The sequence below is a fragment of the Lepidochelys kempii genome, chromosome 8 (assembly GCF_965140265.1).
Source record: "Lepidochelys kempii isolate rLepKem1 chromosome 8, rLepKem1.hap2, whole genome shotgun sequence".
Classification (NCBI taxonomy): domain Eukaryota; kingdom Metazoa; phylum Chordata; order Testudines; family Cheloniidae; genus Lepidochelys; species Lepidochelys kempii.
Genome location: NC_133263.1, coordinates 106,234,652 through 106,253,443, shown reverse-complemented (window position 1 = coordinate 106,253,443; position 18,792 = coordinate 106,234,652). Strand labels below are relative to the sequence as shown.

General features: G+C 48.3%; 1 protein-coding gene across 4 annotated transcripts in view; it reads right to left on the bottom strand.

The window, feature by feature from the left end:
- ERI3 (ERI1 exoribonuclease family member 3) overlaps nt 1–18,792 on the bottom strand; it is a 247,253-nt gene that overhangs the window by 124,821 nt on the left and 103,640 nt on the right. The gene's annotated exons all lie outside the window — the stretch shown is intronic.

The window sequence follows — 18,792 nt, the reverse complement described above, 5'->3', positions numbered from 1 at the left end:
TGCCTAAAGGACTAACAGGGCAGCAAGGGAAGGGGGAGCTGAGAGCTCCGCAAGCCAAACTTCAGGGGAGCACTCAGTGGAAGGTAACATCCCTCCAATCAACCACCTTCCGCCACGGGCTCTAACCTAGCAAGTCACACTGGCCTTATGTCTAAAGCCTAGAGCTTACAAACTTGGGAGGGGAAGAGCCTTCCTCATCCAATGGCCCACCCCTCCTCAAACCCCACCAGCACTAACCCCCATCCTCCTGCAGCCATGTGGGGAGCTCTCCGCGGGCACGGGGCAGTTTGGGCGTGCAGACACAGTTCCAATGGTCTTACATTCAATGGCCGGTAGGCACCCAACTCCCCCAACTTGCAATGAGGGTGAATATTTAATTCCCATTTGCTGTGGGTCCCTCTGACATTTATCTGCTGTAAGGAAAGTCAGAGCCTTACTCGTCCTGCGACCCCAGGCTGTGGCCCTACACATACCAAGAACAGTCACCAGGGGCAGCCCAACAGGTCTTGGCTTTTGCATGTCCAAAGCTGCCCGAGCCCTGGTGACGTGCAGCTAGGGACCAGCCCCACAGCCCAATGGCAACACCCTGCCGCTGGGTACGCATTGGAGGGGTTTCCAGTCAGTCAGGCTGGTGACAGCTCCAAGGGCGTGACAGGGAGCAATGCAGCCGCAACAGCCACTTGGAGCTGACTCCTGGCAGATGAGGAAGAAGCGGCCAGTCCAGAGGGAAGCAGCCCAGCAGTTGTGGGATGGTGGGGAAGGAGAGGAGAGCCCCACGCTGGTACCATCATGGAGAGCTAACTGCTGCTGGACTCCAGGGCTGTAAGCGCCAGGTATGATTACTACTGCTAAACGCCTCCCCTCCACTGCAGTGATGTCTCTGCTTGGTTTTGCAGCGCTGCCCTGGGGCTCTAACATGTCGTTTTAATTATTAAACGCTACTCTCCTCTTGGTATCTCCTCACATGCAGCTCCGACGGCGCTTGCGGAATCGCTTACTTCTCGTCCTGTCTACTGCCCCCTCTGCATTCAAATCCCTCCTGAAGATGCAGGCCTTCTGCAAAGCACTTCCACCAGCACCCCCAGAAATAAGGTCTGCACTGGCCTGAGAGGACACCGCGACCTGCTGGCACCCTGTATCTAGACTGCACTGGCTGTCCACAGCTGCAAGCTCTTTGGGTGATGCTCCACGAACCGAGTGGCGCTGAGCAGACTCCACAATACATGCTCTGAGTGTGTTGAATGATTGGTGGTGCAGGCTGTGTGCCTCAGCAGCATAGGGCTCTGGCTGCCAGATGCCCACAGGAGCAAAGGGCGATCTGTACAGGGAACGTACAGTGCTGTATAGCCGGGCGCAGGTTGGGCTGGCTGGTTTTTAAACTGTTCCATATTACTGCAGCCTTTGAAGTACAGAAAATAGCAACACTCAGGTACCAATTTTTTTAATGCTACTTTTATCACAGCAAATCTTTTTCTCCTCCTCTGTGTGGTTGGAGATAGAAATCAAGTAAAAAGAAAGTCTCCTCTTCTAACAATGGATTTCCCTTCCCTTCAGAACTTCAAACAGAAACCTGTTATCTGCAGCCAGAGTTGACCAAAAGAAGAAAAGACAGAGAAAACAGACACACTAACCAAACCCCCAGCTCTCCTTTTATTTACTCCAAAGGCCAAGCTGGCTTTTCGGGGCCTGCCGGAGCCTGTGGAGAGGTCTTTAGAGCATGTTTGTGGCACATATTTACTCACCAGACTAATGACTCCGTCACCAGGGAAATGCACTTTTTTATTTTTTACTCCTTAATGTTCCTCCCCACCAGCCCAGTGCTACACGCACCCATGATGCTCCTGTATTTATTTAGTGAGCCAAGGACCGTCCAACACAAAGGAGCCTTGATTTTGATTGGGGTCCCTAAGAAATGCTGTAATTGAAACAACAACAACGACGACGGCAGCTTCCGGCATGATCCAAAGCACCCCATTAGTCTAGCGTGGGGCTGTTAAAGGGCCAGTATGGATTACAGGTCAAATCCTGCTAGCCTTACTCCCAGGAGCAGGCTCATTCAGTCTAAATGGACTGTGGACATGAGTAAGACCAGTTTGGTTTGGTCCTATATGCTTTAAATATGCTCAGCCAGCCAAAGCCATGGAACATCTCCCAGTGCTAGCAAATGACGCCATTTCACATTTTAAAACCTCTAAAAAGGATGATGGCACGGCCTCACTGAAGCCTGTGGGAGTTCAGCGGGGCCAGGACTTCACCCCAAGTACCAGACTTTAACCCTGAGACATTCACAGGTCTGACAACACATGGGCCCAGTCCCACAAACACTTCAGCCTATAAATAAACCTACTGGTGTCTCACCGAACTAACGCTTTGCTCGACTGACCTCCACAGGGGAACGGGTGTAGCCATGGTACACGTGTGCTGGTGGTATCCACGTGATAAAGCGTGGGCCCCCATGACAAGCTGCATTGCCGTTTGCCTTTGAACACCTCCCCACCTGCACTCCATCCTCTAATCCAGCCCCTCCGGGGCCAGGCAAAACACTTCACGTCATCAAGCAGCGTGAAAGAGCACAAAAAGGGGAAGGGGGAGATCCTTTACATTTGTAATTCCTCCGCTCCAATGACACTGCTCTAAAATGCAGGACAGGCAATCCTCAGTCCTAGACCAGAGAGGGTTAAAGTCCATTTTCTCCTAAACTACCAGGGCTAGAAGCAAGTGATTTATAACCCTGGGGAGCAGCTGCTGCAAGCTAGCCCTGGTAGATCATGAGCTAGCAGGATTTAAAATGGTATCTTTAAGATTTACAGCTAAAACTTCTCATGTCCCACCCGCCACCCACTCCTCCACGTCTGCACTGATTTCTGATGGTGATGTGCGTGTGGCCAGGTGCCTTCACCCTCCCCACAGCACATGGACAGCTGCACTTCTTGATGTGTTTCTGCATGCAGGGGCTAATTCGCCTTGATGCACATGGTTAACACCTGCATTCAGCAGCCTTGCAACCCCTTCTGGCCAATCCCATAAGTCCTGTTCCTATTCACCCCTCCAGACCCACGCTCTGCCTTGGGAGCAGGCCTGGTGGGCTGACAGACCGCCTTCTCCACAGCAGACAGTGCCCTGCCCTTGCAGCAGGGAGATGGAAAGCAGCACCCTGAGCCCACTCTGCAAGCCCAGCACTTCCAAGCCGTTTCCTCGCGGTCCCCTGTACACGTCCCACGATGCACAATTCATTTCAAGAAGTCCCACCACTCCTCCTGACTCAAAGGCAATTACTGTGGAACAGTCTATTGCTGCTGAAGGCTCCCTCCCCGTGGAGCTGCAATGGGCCGATCCATCACCCCAGGCACCCTCTCGTCAAGCTGGCTGATGACAGATGTTTGGCCAATGGAGCAGTGGGATTGGCTGAGCACCCGGAGAAGTGCTTTATAATTCCTTTTCCTGTCCTCCGTCCCCAGTGTCTCCCGCGAGAGACACGATGATGGATGGTGACATAACTGGCTGTTCCCAATCAAGGTAATGTAAGTAATGACAGCTGACGTGATTCTCGGAACGCGTGCCGGCTATTGTCCTAGCTGCCTCGCCTACTGCCGTCCCAAGGCCGCACCGTGCGAGGGGAGAGGAGAACTGGGGATGGAGGCCTTGCGGGATGATGGAAGGTCCTGCAGAAGAGTTCCGAGACATACAAGGTTTCTCTGAACATATCATAGCGACTGAAAAACCAAGCGGGAGCCAAAGACGTGAGAATACCATGTTCTTCTTCCAGGGCGAAATCAATCCATCCCGGTGCAGGCAGCCTGCATACGGCCAAGCCACCATATCAACCCTCCTACACTCTAAGCGGTGCACAGGCATTGCATTGGCATTCTGCATGGCAAGAATCCCACCCACCAAGGCAAGGGGTTTGATAACATCTACGTGTGCTACTTAGAATTCCCCATCGCTCTCACTGCTGCCTGCTAGGGACCTCAACCTACTGGTCCACTTCAGGCTCAAGTTCTCCAGTATTTAAATCTGAAAACAGAAGCATTCATTGGAGCTCAATGAGAATCTCTCTCTGAATGCCTCAGATTAGCATCTACTTTTATTGGTAGCTAGCACACAAACAATGTCATGACACCCTCAAAGTGGTATTGTAAACCACAGCAAGAGACAGACCGAGGCACGCCAACATGTCCCTATGCAACCAAAGACTCGAAGGAGGAAAAATTCAATGCAAGCCAGCAAGCTTGCCACCTGTATTCCTCGTACAGTTCTTTAAAATGAGTAGGCAAATTTAGCATGCAGAGAAGTGAGCGACTAATACCCTACCACTGACTTACGAAGAACTTGAAGCTTTTGTACTTGAAGTGAAAAAAAAAGTCAAGTACTTTCTTCTCCCCAAAATTTGTCTTGTCTCAAAAAGCTGTTGTACTCCGGGAGGGAACCTCCTTCACAGATACAGATACATATTTAAGCACCACTCTGCTTAAGATTCTCTTTATAAGACGAACTGCAAAGGGTTTTGATAAACGTTCAAGCTGTGTTTGGAGAATTCCAAGGAAGGAAACAAGCTGGTGGCTGTCTCAAAGGCAATTAGTGCTGCATTTTAATAAAATCACCTCCCTCGACGCCCATTCTGCAGAGGTGCTGAGCACCCTCGGTCGCCGCTGAAATCTTGCTCAGCACCTCACCGGCTTTAGCAACACTGAAATCCCACACAGCTGCAGTGGCAAAAGAGCAGCTCCATCTACGTTAGCAATGATGGGAGAAAGCAGATGTTTTGCCACGCTGTGGCCTACATCTGCCCTGAGCCCCGTCTACACCAATCTTAGCAACAGGGGAGATTCCCCTCAAAAAGATGAGCATAGACAGCCATAGGCCCACAAAACCTCAGTTGTAGGCTCCCACATCTCCATGCCAGAGCAACGGATATCACAGTGACCACAAACAAAAATCTGAACTTTGCCAGGAGCTGGGAATGGGCGAGAGGGGATGGATCACTGGGCGATTCCCTGTTCTGTTCATTCCCTGCGGGGTACCTGGCACTGGCCGCTGCCGGAAGGACAGGTTACTGGGCTAGATGGACCTTTGGTCTGACCCAGGGTGGCTACTCTTATGAACAACCCACCTCATTCCATATCCTGATTCTCATTCCCATTGTTCAACAGTGCTTGCAATGTCACTCGCTCCAGCTGAGTGACCAGAAAGTCACGTTTGCATCCATACCCAGTGCTGCTGTTTATTTTGTTAAACAAGGACGGGGAGAGGCTTCGTTCCTCTTTTGGGGAAATTCCAGAACAGGCTGGGGGAAAATTTAAATTGGTTTTCCTCTTTACAATAGCCCAGATTTTTGGACAGGGTCTACATAAATAATGCTCTGGCCTCTTCTATGCCCTCTGTTGGATGCTCGGAGCTCTGCAAAACATCATGGTTGGTGTACAAAGGAAGTACGATAAATAATTTTTTAAAAAGAAGCCTGGTCTAGTGGGTCTCAGACTGGGACTCCTGGGGCTTCAGTCACTCTGACCCTCTTCTGTGATCCTTGCCAAGCTGTGCGTCTGTTTCCGCTTGCCCAGCCCCTGAAAAGTGGGAAGCTGACCTCACTCACATAGGTGTGCGAGGGCTACAGTTTGCAAAACACTCTGAAAATGATAAATTTTACCAGCAGGGTCTTGTGGCTAAACCACAGGATCAGGAGGCAGGGACTTCCACCAATTCGCTGTGCGACCTTGGAAAAGTCACAACTGCCCTATGCCTCAATTTCCCTACAATACTACTTATTGCACACAGACCTGTGAGGCTAAATTCACGAATGCTTGCCCCTCCCATCAAAGGATCTCAGAGGTCTTTACAAAGGGTCACCATCATTAGGCATTATTTAAGCTCTGTTAGACGCAAGGCGAGAAGGTGGGAAAATCAGTGACTGCAAAATACAAGTGCAGAGAGAATATTTTCCAGGCTGTAAGCGAGTGTTACCAAGGAGAGCAGCACCCAAGCATTTTAGCACTGGAGAGTGTTTGTAAAGGGGGGACAAAAATCATCTGCTGGAATGTGTTAAATTCCCAGGGGATGGTTTTCAGGGAGCTTGGCACAGAAACGGAACCTAGAGAACAGCCATGTTAGCACCCAAGTCTCCACATTCCCATACCAAGAAGGGGACAGCTAAGCCAGTGCACCGCTATTTGCAGAGCGAAGTTTGCATCTCCACCCCCTGCGCGCCCTGCAGTGGCTCAGTGGAAGAATACTTAAGAAGTTGTGAGTTTGGTCATAATGTGTAAAAAGCCCCTGAAATGCGACATCATTTACTCTTCTGTGCTATTGCTCAGCAGAGCTAATAAATCTTGCATGAGCAGAGCTGATTCTAATTTTCTAATATGAAAAGGCATTTGGATTGAGAGAGGGGAAGATAAAAGTGATTGAATCTCCAATAGCCTAGCGTTAGTGACAAGAAACATCCTGATACGGACCCCAAAGAAGAATGGCTCCCCCTCCTCCCTGAGCCACACATACTCACGCATCCATTTCTCCCTGCTTTCTGCACGCTACATCTCCGTCTCCCCTATTGACAGGACGTGGGTTTAAACACAGTTACACAAGTTATCATTTCTGCCTTTTGATCAATCTGAGTTTTCAGGACAATTACCCTCTTAATCAATGATTGCTATCAGCAGCCCCTCAGATCCCTCACCCAAGTAATCACGCTGCCAGGGCAGACAGCATGTGCATATGCAATGAAGCTCAGGGGAGGCGCTACCTATGCAAGTCCATCTTCCACTGACGCACTCGCCTGCTGGAAGGGTAGAAAACTGTGAAGGCCACTTCAAGGAACACCTGACGTACGAAACAAGCAGAAGGAATGAAAAGGAATCTCGTGCATTGAATCTGTGGCACAACCAGACTGTAGGCACTGGGAACCAGCTTAGACAACCATCTGACTGAAAAATTAACCAGCTAAAGCAACAGATTTACTGTACACCAGAAACATGCATTTAAGAGCTATCCATGACCAGCACTAGCAGCTCCCAATGAGGCTAACAAAGTTAGTTACCAATTAGGAACCAAAACCCGCAAAGGAAGTCAAAGGCAGGGGAGTAGAAATCAGGTAATAATCTCCAACATGCAGGGTTTGTTTTTCCAAGATAAGCAATTATTTATTGAATTATGCAAAAATCCCCGTCAGGTAAAAACCCTCCCCACAACTTTGCTGGGAAGGCGAGCCTCTAATAATCGATATTTGTACGGCACCAGGAGCTTTGGAGGATCCCGATGCTACTTACAGGGGAACCCTAACCCATCACAGGATTGCAGCCAGTTCTACTCTGCAGATTTTAAGTAACGATATAACAAGAAGCCACAGGAAACCCTCAGTCTGTAGAACGCAATTATGGAGGCTGCAATTCTGCTGGGACACTGGGCTTAAGATCCCTACTCTTGCAAAGGTGCCATCAAAGCTTTCACCGCGGGTTCAGTTTGCAATTTCTTAACCCCAATCCCAGTCTAATTTAACCAATGAATTAATACTTCGGACAAAGGAAGTCTGGGTTAAAGGTTCTACTTATACTGTAAATCTCTTTGGGGCAGAGACAGTTGTGCCATTCTGGGAGCATACAGTGCCTAGCACAATGATTAGGGCCCCTGGACAAGACTGCGGTACAAATAAATAATAAAAGATTCAACCCCCTCAAAACAAAGTCCGTACTCAGCACTAACCAAATCAGCCGTGCGCTTTTCCCTAAACCCCCTCATTTGTCTGGGTGTTTTTACCCTGCATGCTCTTCGGGGGAGGGGAGCTACATCTTCCACCCCGTCTGGAAAGCGTCTAGCTCCCTTGGGGCTCTGCCGTGATAACGCAGTGCTGGGGGACCCAATGGGCTGGAAGGTGCCTGGATTTCCCCACCCACACCCCGTTTGGTGTCTGCGGCGAAGCAGGAGCATTATTTCGGGGCAAGGGAAGCCAGAAGGGACATTTCACCATCTTGACCACCAGGCCGGGCTGGCAATAAGGAATGCGAGCAGCGCCAGGTGAGTCTGACAGGACTACTGGGTTCACAGGCTGCTGGCTAGAGGAGCTCTCCAAAAGGCACCGTATTTCACTACCTATTTTATAGGGAGAATAGCTGATCAAAGACATCCCCACTGTGTACTCCAGAGCAATAAAAATAAAATAAAAAAAACACAAGAAGAATTCTTTCGGCGGGTAATGGGCATTTTATTCCTTTTTATGACACTAAACATAGGCAGCTAGCATAATTACACCACAATAAAGGCATAATGTGCACCTAGCAGAACAAACTCCCACTTTTGATAATTAGGCAGAGCAAACACAGTCTGGGATTCTGGCACATGGGTTCACTCAGCCACCTGGATCTGCTTCAGCCCTGATCCCCACAGCACACCAGGCCCCCTCTCCCCTGCAGTGGCCCCTCTCTCTAGGGCCAGGGCTGCTGATTCTGCAGGGACAGTTAACCAGCAGAGTGTGTCCAAGAGACACTCCAGGGTAAAATCCCTGGGGCTCCATAGATAAGAGCAGGCTCAGAACAGAGAGCAAGGGCGGGTGAGATGCAGAGAGCAAGGGCGCATCACAAAATGCGGAAGAGATGGCCAGCCCTCTGTGGAGATAGAGGCGGTTAGGGACTATTTAGAAAAGCTGGACGTGCACAAGTCCATGGGGCCGGACGAGTTGCATCCGAGAGTGCTGAAGGAATTGGCGGCTGTGATTGCAGAGCCACTGGCCATTATCTTTGAAAACTCGTGGCGAACCGGGGAAGTCCCGGATGACTGGAAAAAGGCTAATGTAGTGCCAATCTTTAAAAAAGGGAAGAAGGAAGATCCTGGGAACTACAGGCCAGTCAGCCTCACCTCAGTCCCTGGAAAAATCATGGAGCAGGTCCTCAAGGAATCAATTCTGAAGCACTTGCATGAGAGGAAAGTGATCAGGAACAGCCAGCATGGATTCACCAAGGGAAGGTCATGCCTGACTAATCTAATCGCCTTTTATGATGAGATTACTGGTTCTGTGGATGAAGGGAAAGCAGTGGATGTATTGTTTCTTGACTTTAGCAAAGCTTTTGACACGGTCTCCCATAGTATTCTTGTCAGCAAGTTAAGGAAGTATGGGCTGGATGAATGCACTATAAGGTGGGTAGAAAGCTGGCTAAATTGTCGGGCTCAACGGGTAGTGATCAATGGCTCCATGTCTAGTTGGCAGCCGGTATCAAGTGGAGTGCCCCAAGGGTCGGTCCTGGGGCCGGTTTTATTCAATATCTTCATAAATGATCTGGAGGATGGTGTGGATTGCACTCTCAGCAAATTTGCGGATGATACTAAACTGGGAGGAGTGGTAGATACGCTGGAGGGGAGGGATAGGATACAGAAGGACCTAGACCAATTGGAAGATTGGGCCAAAAGGAATCTGATGAGGTTCAATAAGGATAAGTGCAGGGTCCTGCACTTAGGATGGAAGAACCCAATGCACAGCTACAGACTAGGGACCGAATGGCTAGGCAGCAGTTCTGCAGAAAAGGACCTAGGGGTGACAGTGGATGAGAAGCTGGATATGAGTCAGCAGTGTGCCCTTGTTGCCAAGAAGGCCAATGGCATTTTGGGATGTATAAGTAGGGGCATAGCGAGCAGATCGAGGGACGTGATCGTTCCCCTCTATTCGACATTGGTGAGGCCTCATCTGGAGTATTGTGTCCAGTTTTGGGCCCCACACTTCAAGAAGGATGTGGATAAATTGGAGAGAGTCCAGCGAAGGGCAACAAAAATGATTAGGGGACTGGAACACATGAGTTATGAGGAGAGGCTGAGGGAGCTGGGATTGTTTAGCCTGCAGAAGAGAAGAATGAGGGGGGATTTGATAGCTGCTTTCAACTACCTGAAAGGGGGTTCCAAAGAGGATGGCTCTAGACTGTTCTCAATGGTAGCAGATGACAGAACGAGGAGTAATGGTCTCAAGTTGCAGTGGGGGAGGTTTAGATTGGATATTAGGAAAAACTTTTTCACTAAGAGGGTGGTGAAACACTGGAATGCGTTACCTAGGGAGGTGGTAGAATCTCCTTCCTTAGAGGTTTTTAAGGTCAGGCTTGACAAAGCCCTGGCTGGGATGATTTAACTGGGAATTGGTCCTGCTTTGAGCAGGGGGTTGGACTAGATGACCTTCTGGGGTCCCTTCCAACCCTGATATTCTATGATTCTATGATTCTATGTGAGGTGGATGATATTAGCAGGCTTCACTGGAGAGGGAGCACACGCACCACGACTACCTGTTTGCCCCTTGAGAAGCAACATCACAGCCAGCAATATGCAGTATGCCAATAAGGAAGTTTAGTGACCGCCATCTTGGTTAGTGGCAGGGATTGAACCTGGAACCTTGAAAGCCGAGAGTGTGAGCCTCCAGCACAGGGCTAAAGGGATATGTCCCCTAAGCGGGAGCCAAAGCAGAGCCATATGCTTTGTGGGTAGGGCACACCCAAGACATACAGAGCAGCGGGTTACAGAGGGACTCAGCAAATGCATGGAGAGGCCAGCAAATCTCAGCGCTGCACTGCACAGGTGTAGAAAATCAGAGGCACACCCACATGCCCAGGAGGGGGCACCACACGCAGCCATGGGAGAGCCCTTCACAGCAAACGCCCTGGCTAACCCAAGGAAAGTGGTGACGGGGGCGCGAAAGAGCCACGACAAGCCCATCAGCCTGAAGCGTGGTCAATCGGGAAATGAAGCCTGAAAACGAACTAGGGTCCCCAAGGGCCCAAGAAGGGTCTAAGGCCCGCCCCCTCGGAAGGGGTGAGCCCCCATCTGTCAGAGATTAATAATAAGCTCTTGGAAAACCCCTGTTACTACATTACTCCCAACGGCTCCACTACCCTGCAGCCCCATCGCCTGTCAAACGTGCCAAGAGCCAGCTGGCACGCGTCTGCGGCAGAGGTTACAGCACCACAGCCCGCCGGCCTCCCCGAGCGAGCACCGCCGCGGTAGAGATCCTAAATGATCTCTAAAATATTAATAACATCAATCAGAGACGGCCTGCCAGAGGTGACACACAGAGCTCCTGGAACGCAGGGTTTCCTGAGGTTGGCAGGAGACCACAGACCTAATACCCAGAGTCTGTTTGAACTAACTCCCCACTCCAGTTCCTAGTAATTTCTTGTAACAAATCATTCTACAAGTTTTCCAAGTGCACCGGGGGAGGGGAGCCCGTTGCATTAACCCGGGTAGTTGGAGCTGGCGCACTGTAACGCTACCGGACCGACAAGCGGCCGGCACTTGTGCTCCTCCAGGGGGCGTGCGACTCCACTCTCTTCAGGCAGACCGAGCCACAGCGCCCCCTCTAGGCTGGAGAGGGGAGAGCTTTCAGCCAGCATTTCAACTGCGACAGTACAAAAAAGCCACATTTGAGGATTTCAGTTATTTTCACAGAAAGAAGCCTGCACTTCAGGTCCTCTGGTCCTGTCCAAAACTAGCTCCTTCCTGGTCACTTGTTCAGTATCCCACTGAAAACAGCCCTGGCTTTTTGGTGCCCAGGCCCTTAGGAGCTTGGAACCTAGGACACCTGAACCTTGCCAGAAGTGACTGAGATACCTGGATACTAACTCGGTTTTCACCCTCCTCAGGAAGGAACTTGTTAAGAGATGGGGAAATCCTGACTCCCCCTCCATTTTGGAACAGATTCAACAGGCCTAGAAGCTCATGACTGTACAAACCTGAATGGCTAGTCTCCCCCTTGTGCCCATATCGTATTCTTCTGTAAATACTTACAACAAAAACCTAGTAAAGGACCAGATAACCCAGGGTGCTCGCTTAGAAGAAAACCTAATTTATTAATTTCCCCTATCCTGACGACTTCTTACCTGATTCTTTTACTTTCCCATCTTCTCTCCCCTCTTTGTGTATTATGTTATTGTCCAAAACAGAAAACCCCTCTCCTCGTAGTTTATGTCATGTCTGTCCATAACATTGTGTTGTTTTACAGCAATGACAAGATCATTTAAAAAGAAAGGAGACTGCAGCATTCATTCCCTGGTGTCAGCTCACGATGATGCACGTTGCACACGCAATTCAGTCACATGCCACAGCTCTACCAGAGAAGCCCTTCTGCGGTGTCCCAGAGTAACATTCTGCCCCCCAATATGGAGCAGCAGGCAGAAAAGCCACTGAAGCCATCAGCCCAATGTACTGGAGCAGCGGCGGGGAGGACTCATAGGTTGTCGAATAGAAGACATAAAAACATAGGAATGACCATACTGGGTCAAACCAAAGGTCCATCTAGCCCAGTATCCTGTCTACCGACAGTGGCCCATACCAGGTGCCCCAGAGGGAATGAACAGAACAGGTAGGGAACCATCGAGTGATCCATCCCCCGTCGCCCATTCCCAGGTTCTGGCAAAAGCCAAAGGGGTGCTGCTGCCAGAGTGAAGGGCGCTTTGAGAACTCGACCCGGAATGCGGTGGGCAGCGCTGGGCTCTGCACCACAGTAAAGAGATGACTGGCGCCACCAGGGTAGATCAAAGGGCATCAGCAGGCGATTCCAATGACAAGCCGGGCTCCCTCTTTAGCAGTCTTCATGGGGGGGCTCACAGAAGCGTTTGTACAGCATCTCACACAATGGGACTCCTTCTCCTGACTGAGGCCTTTGAGAACTGCCACAATTTCAATATTAAATAATAACCCTGAACGAACAAACAAACATCTGGGGGCAAAACCCAAGCCATTTTGCAAAGTCAGAAATGTTTGCGAAAATTCTCTTTCCAAAAGCTTCCACTTTCGGCAAAACGGGAAACGAAAAGGAGGAGGAGTTTCTGGGTTGTCATTTCCCTTTTCTCCCCCTTCTCCAGTGGCCAAATGGAAAACAGAAAAATAAACCGGGGAGAGGGGCTGGGAAGGAAATAAAGGGAGATGAGGGAACCCAGAGATTGGGGAAAATAAAGACTTCAACCCAACGTTTTTCTAAACCAAAACCTGTTGCAAAGTTTTGACTTAACAGGCGTCCCTTTCCCGAGCCTGCCAAGGGAGGACAACCTCAGCGTTTGTGGACACAGTGCAGATCCCCCGTGGATAAATGCAGCAGCACGACTGGCCCCTTTGTTGGCACTCTCAGCCGAGAGGCGAAAAAGAAGAGATGAAAGGGGCTCCTCGGTTAACGAACAGTCAGAGTCCCTTCTCTGAAACAACCTCTTTGGAAATCTTGACACCCCGCCGCAGAGCAAGGCACCCCAGGGCCTGGCTGAGGCAGTGCTTTGCAGGGCACTCTGCAGGCCTTGCTGTCTCTGCAGAATTAAAGTTTTCATTTTTTTAAAAGACAGTGAGGCCCCGTTTACACTACAGGGACTACAGCAGCATAGCTAGGACGGCGTGGCTATGCCAGCATAACCCCATAGTGTAGACACGGCCCATAGCAAGAGAAGGGTTTTTTGGTCGCTGTAGGAACTCCACCTCCCTGAGCACTGGTAGCATTCCACCACCAACCTCGCTGCAGTCAGCACAGCTCCAGCACTCGGGGGGTGGATTCTTCCATAGCTACATCGACCAACATTGTACATGCAGACCAACCCTCCCCACAAACGCAAACTGATGCTGTGCTGAGTGAGCCTGAAGCCGGAGATCATAGAATCACAGGACTGGAAGGGACCCCAGTGAGTCCCCTAGTCCAGTCTCCTGCACCGAGGCAGGACTAAGTATTATCTAGACCATCCCTGGCAGGTGTTTGTCTAACCTGTTCTTAAACCCCTCCAATGATGGAGATTCCACAATCTCCCTAGGCAATTTATTCCAGTGCTTAACCACCCTGACAGTTAGGAACAGGTTTCAGAGTAACAGCCGTGTTAGTCTGTATTCGCAAAAAGAAAAGGAGTACTTGTGGCACCTTAGAGACTAACCAATTTATTTGAGCATGAGCTTTCGTGAGCTACAGCTCACTTCATCGGCATCCGATGAAGTGAGCTGTAGCTCATGAAAGCTCATGCTCAAATAAATTGGTTAGTCTCTAAGGTGCCACAAGTACTCCTTTTCTTTCTGACAGTTAGGAAGTTTTTCCTAATGTCCAACCTAAACAGCCCTAGCTACAATTTAAGCCCATTGCTTCTTGTCCTACCCTCAGAGGTTAACAAGAACAATTTACCTCCTTCCTCCTTATAACCTTTTATGTACTTGAAAACTGGTATGATGTCCCCTCTCAGTCTTCTCTTCTCCAGACTAAATAAATCCAATTTTTTCAATCTTCCCTCATAGGTCATGTTTTCTAGACCTTTAATCATTTTTGTTGCTCTTCTCTGGACTTTCTGCGGTTTGTCCCCATCTTTCCTGGAATGTGGCGCCCAGAATTGGACACAATATTCCAGTTGAGGCCTAATCAGCACGGAGTAGAGCGGAAGAATTACTTCTCATGTCTCGCTTACAACACTCCTGCTAATACATCCCAGAATGATGTTTGCTTTTTTTTGCAACAGAGTTAAACTGTTGACTCATAATTAGCTTGTGATCCACTATGACCCCCAGATCCCTTTCCACAGTACTCCTTCCCAGGCAGTCAGTTCCCATTTTGCATGTGTGCAACCGATTGTTCCTTCCTGAGTGAAGTACTTTGCATTTGTCCCTATTGAATTTCATCCTATTTACTTCATACCATTTCTCCAGTTGGTCTGGATCATTTTGAATTTTAATCCTATCTTTGCTAACACTTGCAACCAATTGGTGTCGTGCGCAAACTTCGTAAGTGTACACTCTGTGCTATCATCTAAATCACTGATGAAGATATTGAACAGAACCAGACCCAGAACCAATCCCTGCAGGACCCCATTCGTTATGCCCTTCCAGAACCACTGATAACTAACTACTCTCTGGGAACGATTTTCCAACCAGTTATGCACCGACCTTCTGGTAGCTCCATCTAGGTTGTATTTCCCTAGTTTGGTTTAATAATAGCTCTAGAAGAGTGAAATGACCTCCATTCACTCAATGAGGTGTTAATTCTGAAATCTAATGATGGCAGTGCACATGTCCTCCCAGTTAACTGTTTCACTGCTGACCATTTTAGCAGAACCACACAGCTGCCCTGAGATTTGTGGGACTGAACTGTGGGTGGAGCCTGAGTACCACCATTTTCCTCCAGACCTGAAGACTTCCAAGGGAGATGGAGCATTCAAGCGTCAGCGCAAAACAGTGGAGTCCTTTTAAGTCCTTCATACGTGACTGACGGGAGCAAAACCCAAATATCCAGTCACTGACTGTACTTCCATTCTTGTCGTTTCCAGAACATGAATCTTGATCTCTCTCCAGGCCTCGTCTACACCAGGAAACTTTCCCCCAAACTTCCCGCTCCTTCCACCATTGGTCCAGATGCAGCACGGGTTGCACCAGGAGGAGCTCTAGTGTACAAAAGTGCTCCATGGCATCCCGCCTTTTCACCACCGTGCCATCTGAACCTGCTGTCGATGCTGGCTCATTCCATGCAGGAGAAGAAACATTCAGCTATACTCCCCATCCACACCCTGCTTAACAGAAGCGTCTGAAAGCACACAATGAGCCCACAGAGGGTCAGAGGCACCACACAAAAACTCCGGCACCCTAGCTTAGAGAGAGAGACGGTGCTGAGCCAGCTTGCAAGGCATTTAACTATGAGCAATGTTGGCACAGTCATTTGGAGGATGGGATGCCAATAAAATGCAGTAAATTGTATCGTCTTTAATGCATTCAATGTAAGATCCCTGCAGCAGGTAGAGAGAAAGGGAAGTAGCTACAGGTGCATTTCCCTGCTCCCATGGACAAAGCCTCTTCCTCCCCAACACGCCACTCCAAGAGCTAAGCTCCTGCTGAGGGGGAGCAGTAGTGGGCCTGGAGACTTGAGTGCAGCAATCTAGACTGTACGACCTTCCAGATCATTCTCCTGCCTCTGCAAGGAATGTTCAGGAACATACCAGAGTTTCCGAGAGCCAGACGGTATCCTGGACATAACAAGGTATGCAGGGAAGGGGAGTGCTTCATCCACTGCTGTTTTAGAGCAACCAGGAGCTCCCTCTCCAGTGGGCAGTGGGACAGGAAGAGGAGCTAAAACCTAGGATTTATTTCCTGGTGACAATGGGAGACATCAGCAGGCTCCTAAAACAACCCCCTGGGCGCTCCTGCAGACCTTTGCTGTCTGGCTATTTCTAATAAATCCACTCACGACAGGATCTACTCCCCAGGTCCAATCCACAGATTTCCAACAAACTGCACCCAAACAGAGAGCATGCACATGGGAACTTGTAAGTGGAAAGAGAAAAACCCTCTATGGAACGTTTAAGAGTGGCCTCTCGGCACGTGCACGGGATGGGGAGCAGGGGCAGGAGAGTTTTCATACTAGCTTTGAAACCAACCTGCTTTGTAACCCTTGGGCTTTTCAGATATTTAATTAATGATTGTAAAACACTGAGTTATAAACATAGGAACACAGTCATTCCAGACACTGAGCACTTCCCAGTGCCCAAAGCAGCACCTTTTGCTCATTTTAACGTGCCTACACAAAGAGAAGCTAGGCCTGTCTGCCAGTGGCTCAGGCCAGCTACATGAGCATGGGTCAGTGCCCCTCACAGCCACTTTCTTCCTGTACAGCAGCAGCAGCGATAAGGTTCCTGGCCTTTGTGACAGTGGTGCAGCTCCATTGAGTTCAAGGGGTGGAACACACAGCCACCAAGCTTTATGTGGCTCTAGGGGCAATATTTAATGCAAAATTTATGAGCTATTTTGCATATTTGCAAATAATTTCGGGTCGGGCATTTCACCAGTCCAAAAATTACTGGTCTATTAACTGGTCAAACATTGATCAAATATAGTTTAAAATGGTCAAATATTTTAAAGCACTATTTATCAGAACAGTAACTAACAAAAAATAGAGAAAGACGTCATGATCTCCAAGAGGTTTAGCCTTAAATAGCTGCTTATGCCTAATTACAAAAAACAAGTTCCTACAGAGTTATTTTAACTCAGAAAAAATGTGAAATGCAATTAAATGAAGTTCTAAAAAATGAAAGAATACTAATTATTACCTATTCAGCAATGTTAGGTTAGCATTTAAAAGTGCATGTTATTCAAGACTGAACAGTTACAAAAGAAAAGTGAAATTAGAAATAAAACACAGCTAGCAACTATACAAGAAAAAAAGTCATTTTCAAATGCACTTGGTAAGGTAGGCAGCAGGCCAACTCTTCAAGCATCTTGCTTTTCTTTATAATTTTTTCTTTATCAGGGTCAAGAGTTTCAATCTATATATCTTTGTCATCATCAGACTCATCAGTATCTCCTTCTTTCTCTTCACATGCCATTTTCTTCTCTAATCTTAAATTGCAATACACTGTCATCACCTTCCCAGCAGTGGAGGTCTGGTTTTTAAATGGATGATTCCTGAAGCCAACCAGTTTTGTTCTGCACCTGTTCTACTGGACCTGGAAGCGTTAAAAGAATTTCTGCCACTGTAGCTAGAGTGCAAGAAGGAAACAACTTGTTTCCCCATGACGAAGGAGCAAGCGGTTTAGATTTAACTGGTAGGATTGTATTCCACATTGTTCTAAGACTGAACAGGTTGCCTCAGGTTATAATTTGCTACCATCCTCTAAATTGTTTGTTTGCTTGTATAGCCTTTAAAGTTTGCAACAGCCACTATGAGGTCACACCCTGAACTGAAATCATCATCAGAAAGGCCTTGGCCCTGGGAGCGTGGATCAAGAAGGCAGGCAGCATTACGTGATATTATTTTGTCTATTATCTTTTTCTCTTCAGACTGTGTTCCGTATTCTCACAGTATTTATTAACGTTCAGGAACTTGTTCTTGGCATCACATAATGCAGAGCTATCATCTTCCACATTCTGAAAAGACTGAGCGATAGATTCAACCAGTAAAATTAATTTTGAGTTTTGCAGTCAAAAGACAGTCACAAAACTGTCCATGCGGATTACTCAGGGAAAACACCTGACCACCCCTTCTTCAACCGCAGATGGTTGAGAAGCTTGCATATCTGAAGATCTCAGACATTTAATAGAAGAGGCCTGTCAAGTATGACGAGGCTTCCTCAGTGTGGATGAAATTGAGTGCTGCATTAAATGATGCTGAAAAAGTGGCTGCTGGTACTTGTTTGTTTTTAACAAACTTGACAATGCTTTTAACTTTTGACACGTGATGAGAAAGTTGTCAGGTCTTCACCATCACCAGTGAAAAGCTGCATCCTATGGGCAGCACATCCATAACACAAGGTGCAGATACTCATTTTTCAACAAAGCTCGAGCTACTTTCACATTAGTCACGGTGTCAGTCACAACTGAAATAACCTTCCATGGACCCAATTCACTGATTACATTTTTAAACTGGTCAGCGATATATTGGGCTGTGTCGTGATGCTCAGTTGTGCACTGGAATGAGCAAGATCCTGGAGTTGTTACCGGGAAGCTGACGACACCCTCATCATGAATATTGTTCCATTGAGACGACACCAGAGATACGCGAGAAGCTTGTGCAATCAGAACACCAACTCTCTTTTTCACATCACCTGCTTCAGCATTCAGAGAAGTTCCTGCAAGCCAGTCCTTATTTGGTACTTTGTAAACTGGATGCAACTTATGAAAAAAATTCTAGCATATAAGGATTTTCATCTATACGAAATGATGTATTGCGAGCAAACGTACGGTCAAGTTCATTTTCCTGGTCATACGACAGTCTATCCAAAAGCCTCTTAATACCCATCTGATGAATGTCTGAAGACTTTCCAGAAGTAGGAGTTTTCAATGCTGAAGCAGATGAAGTAGCAAAATTCTTCTTAGAAGATGAAGAAATGGACTTCGCTT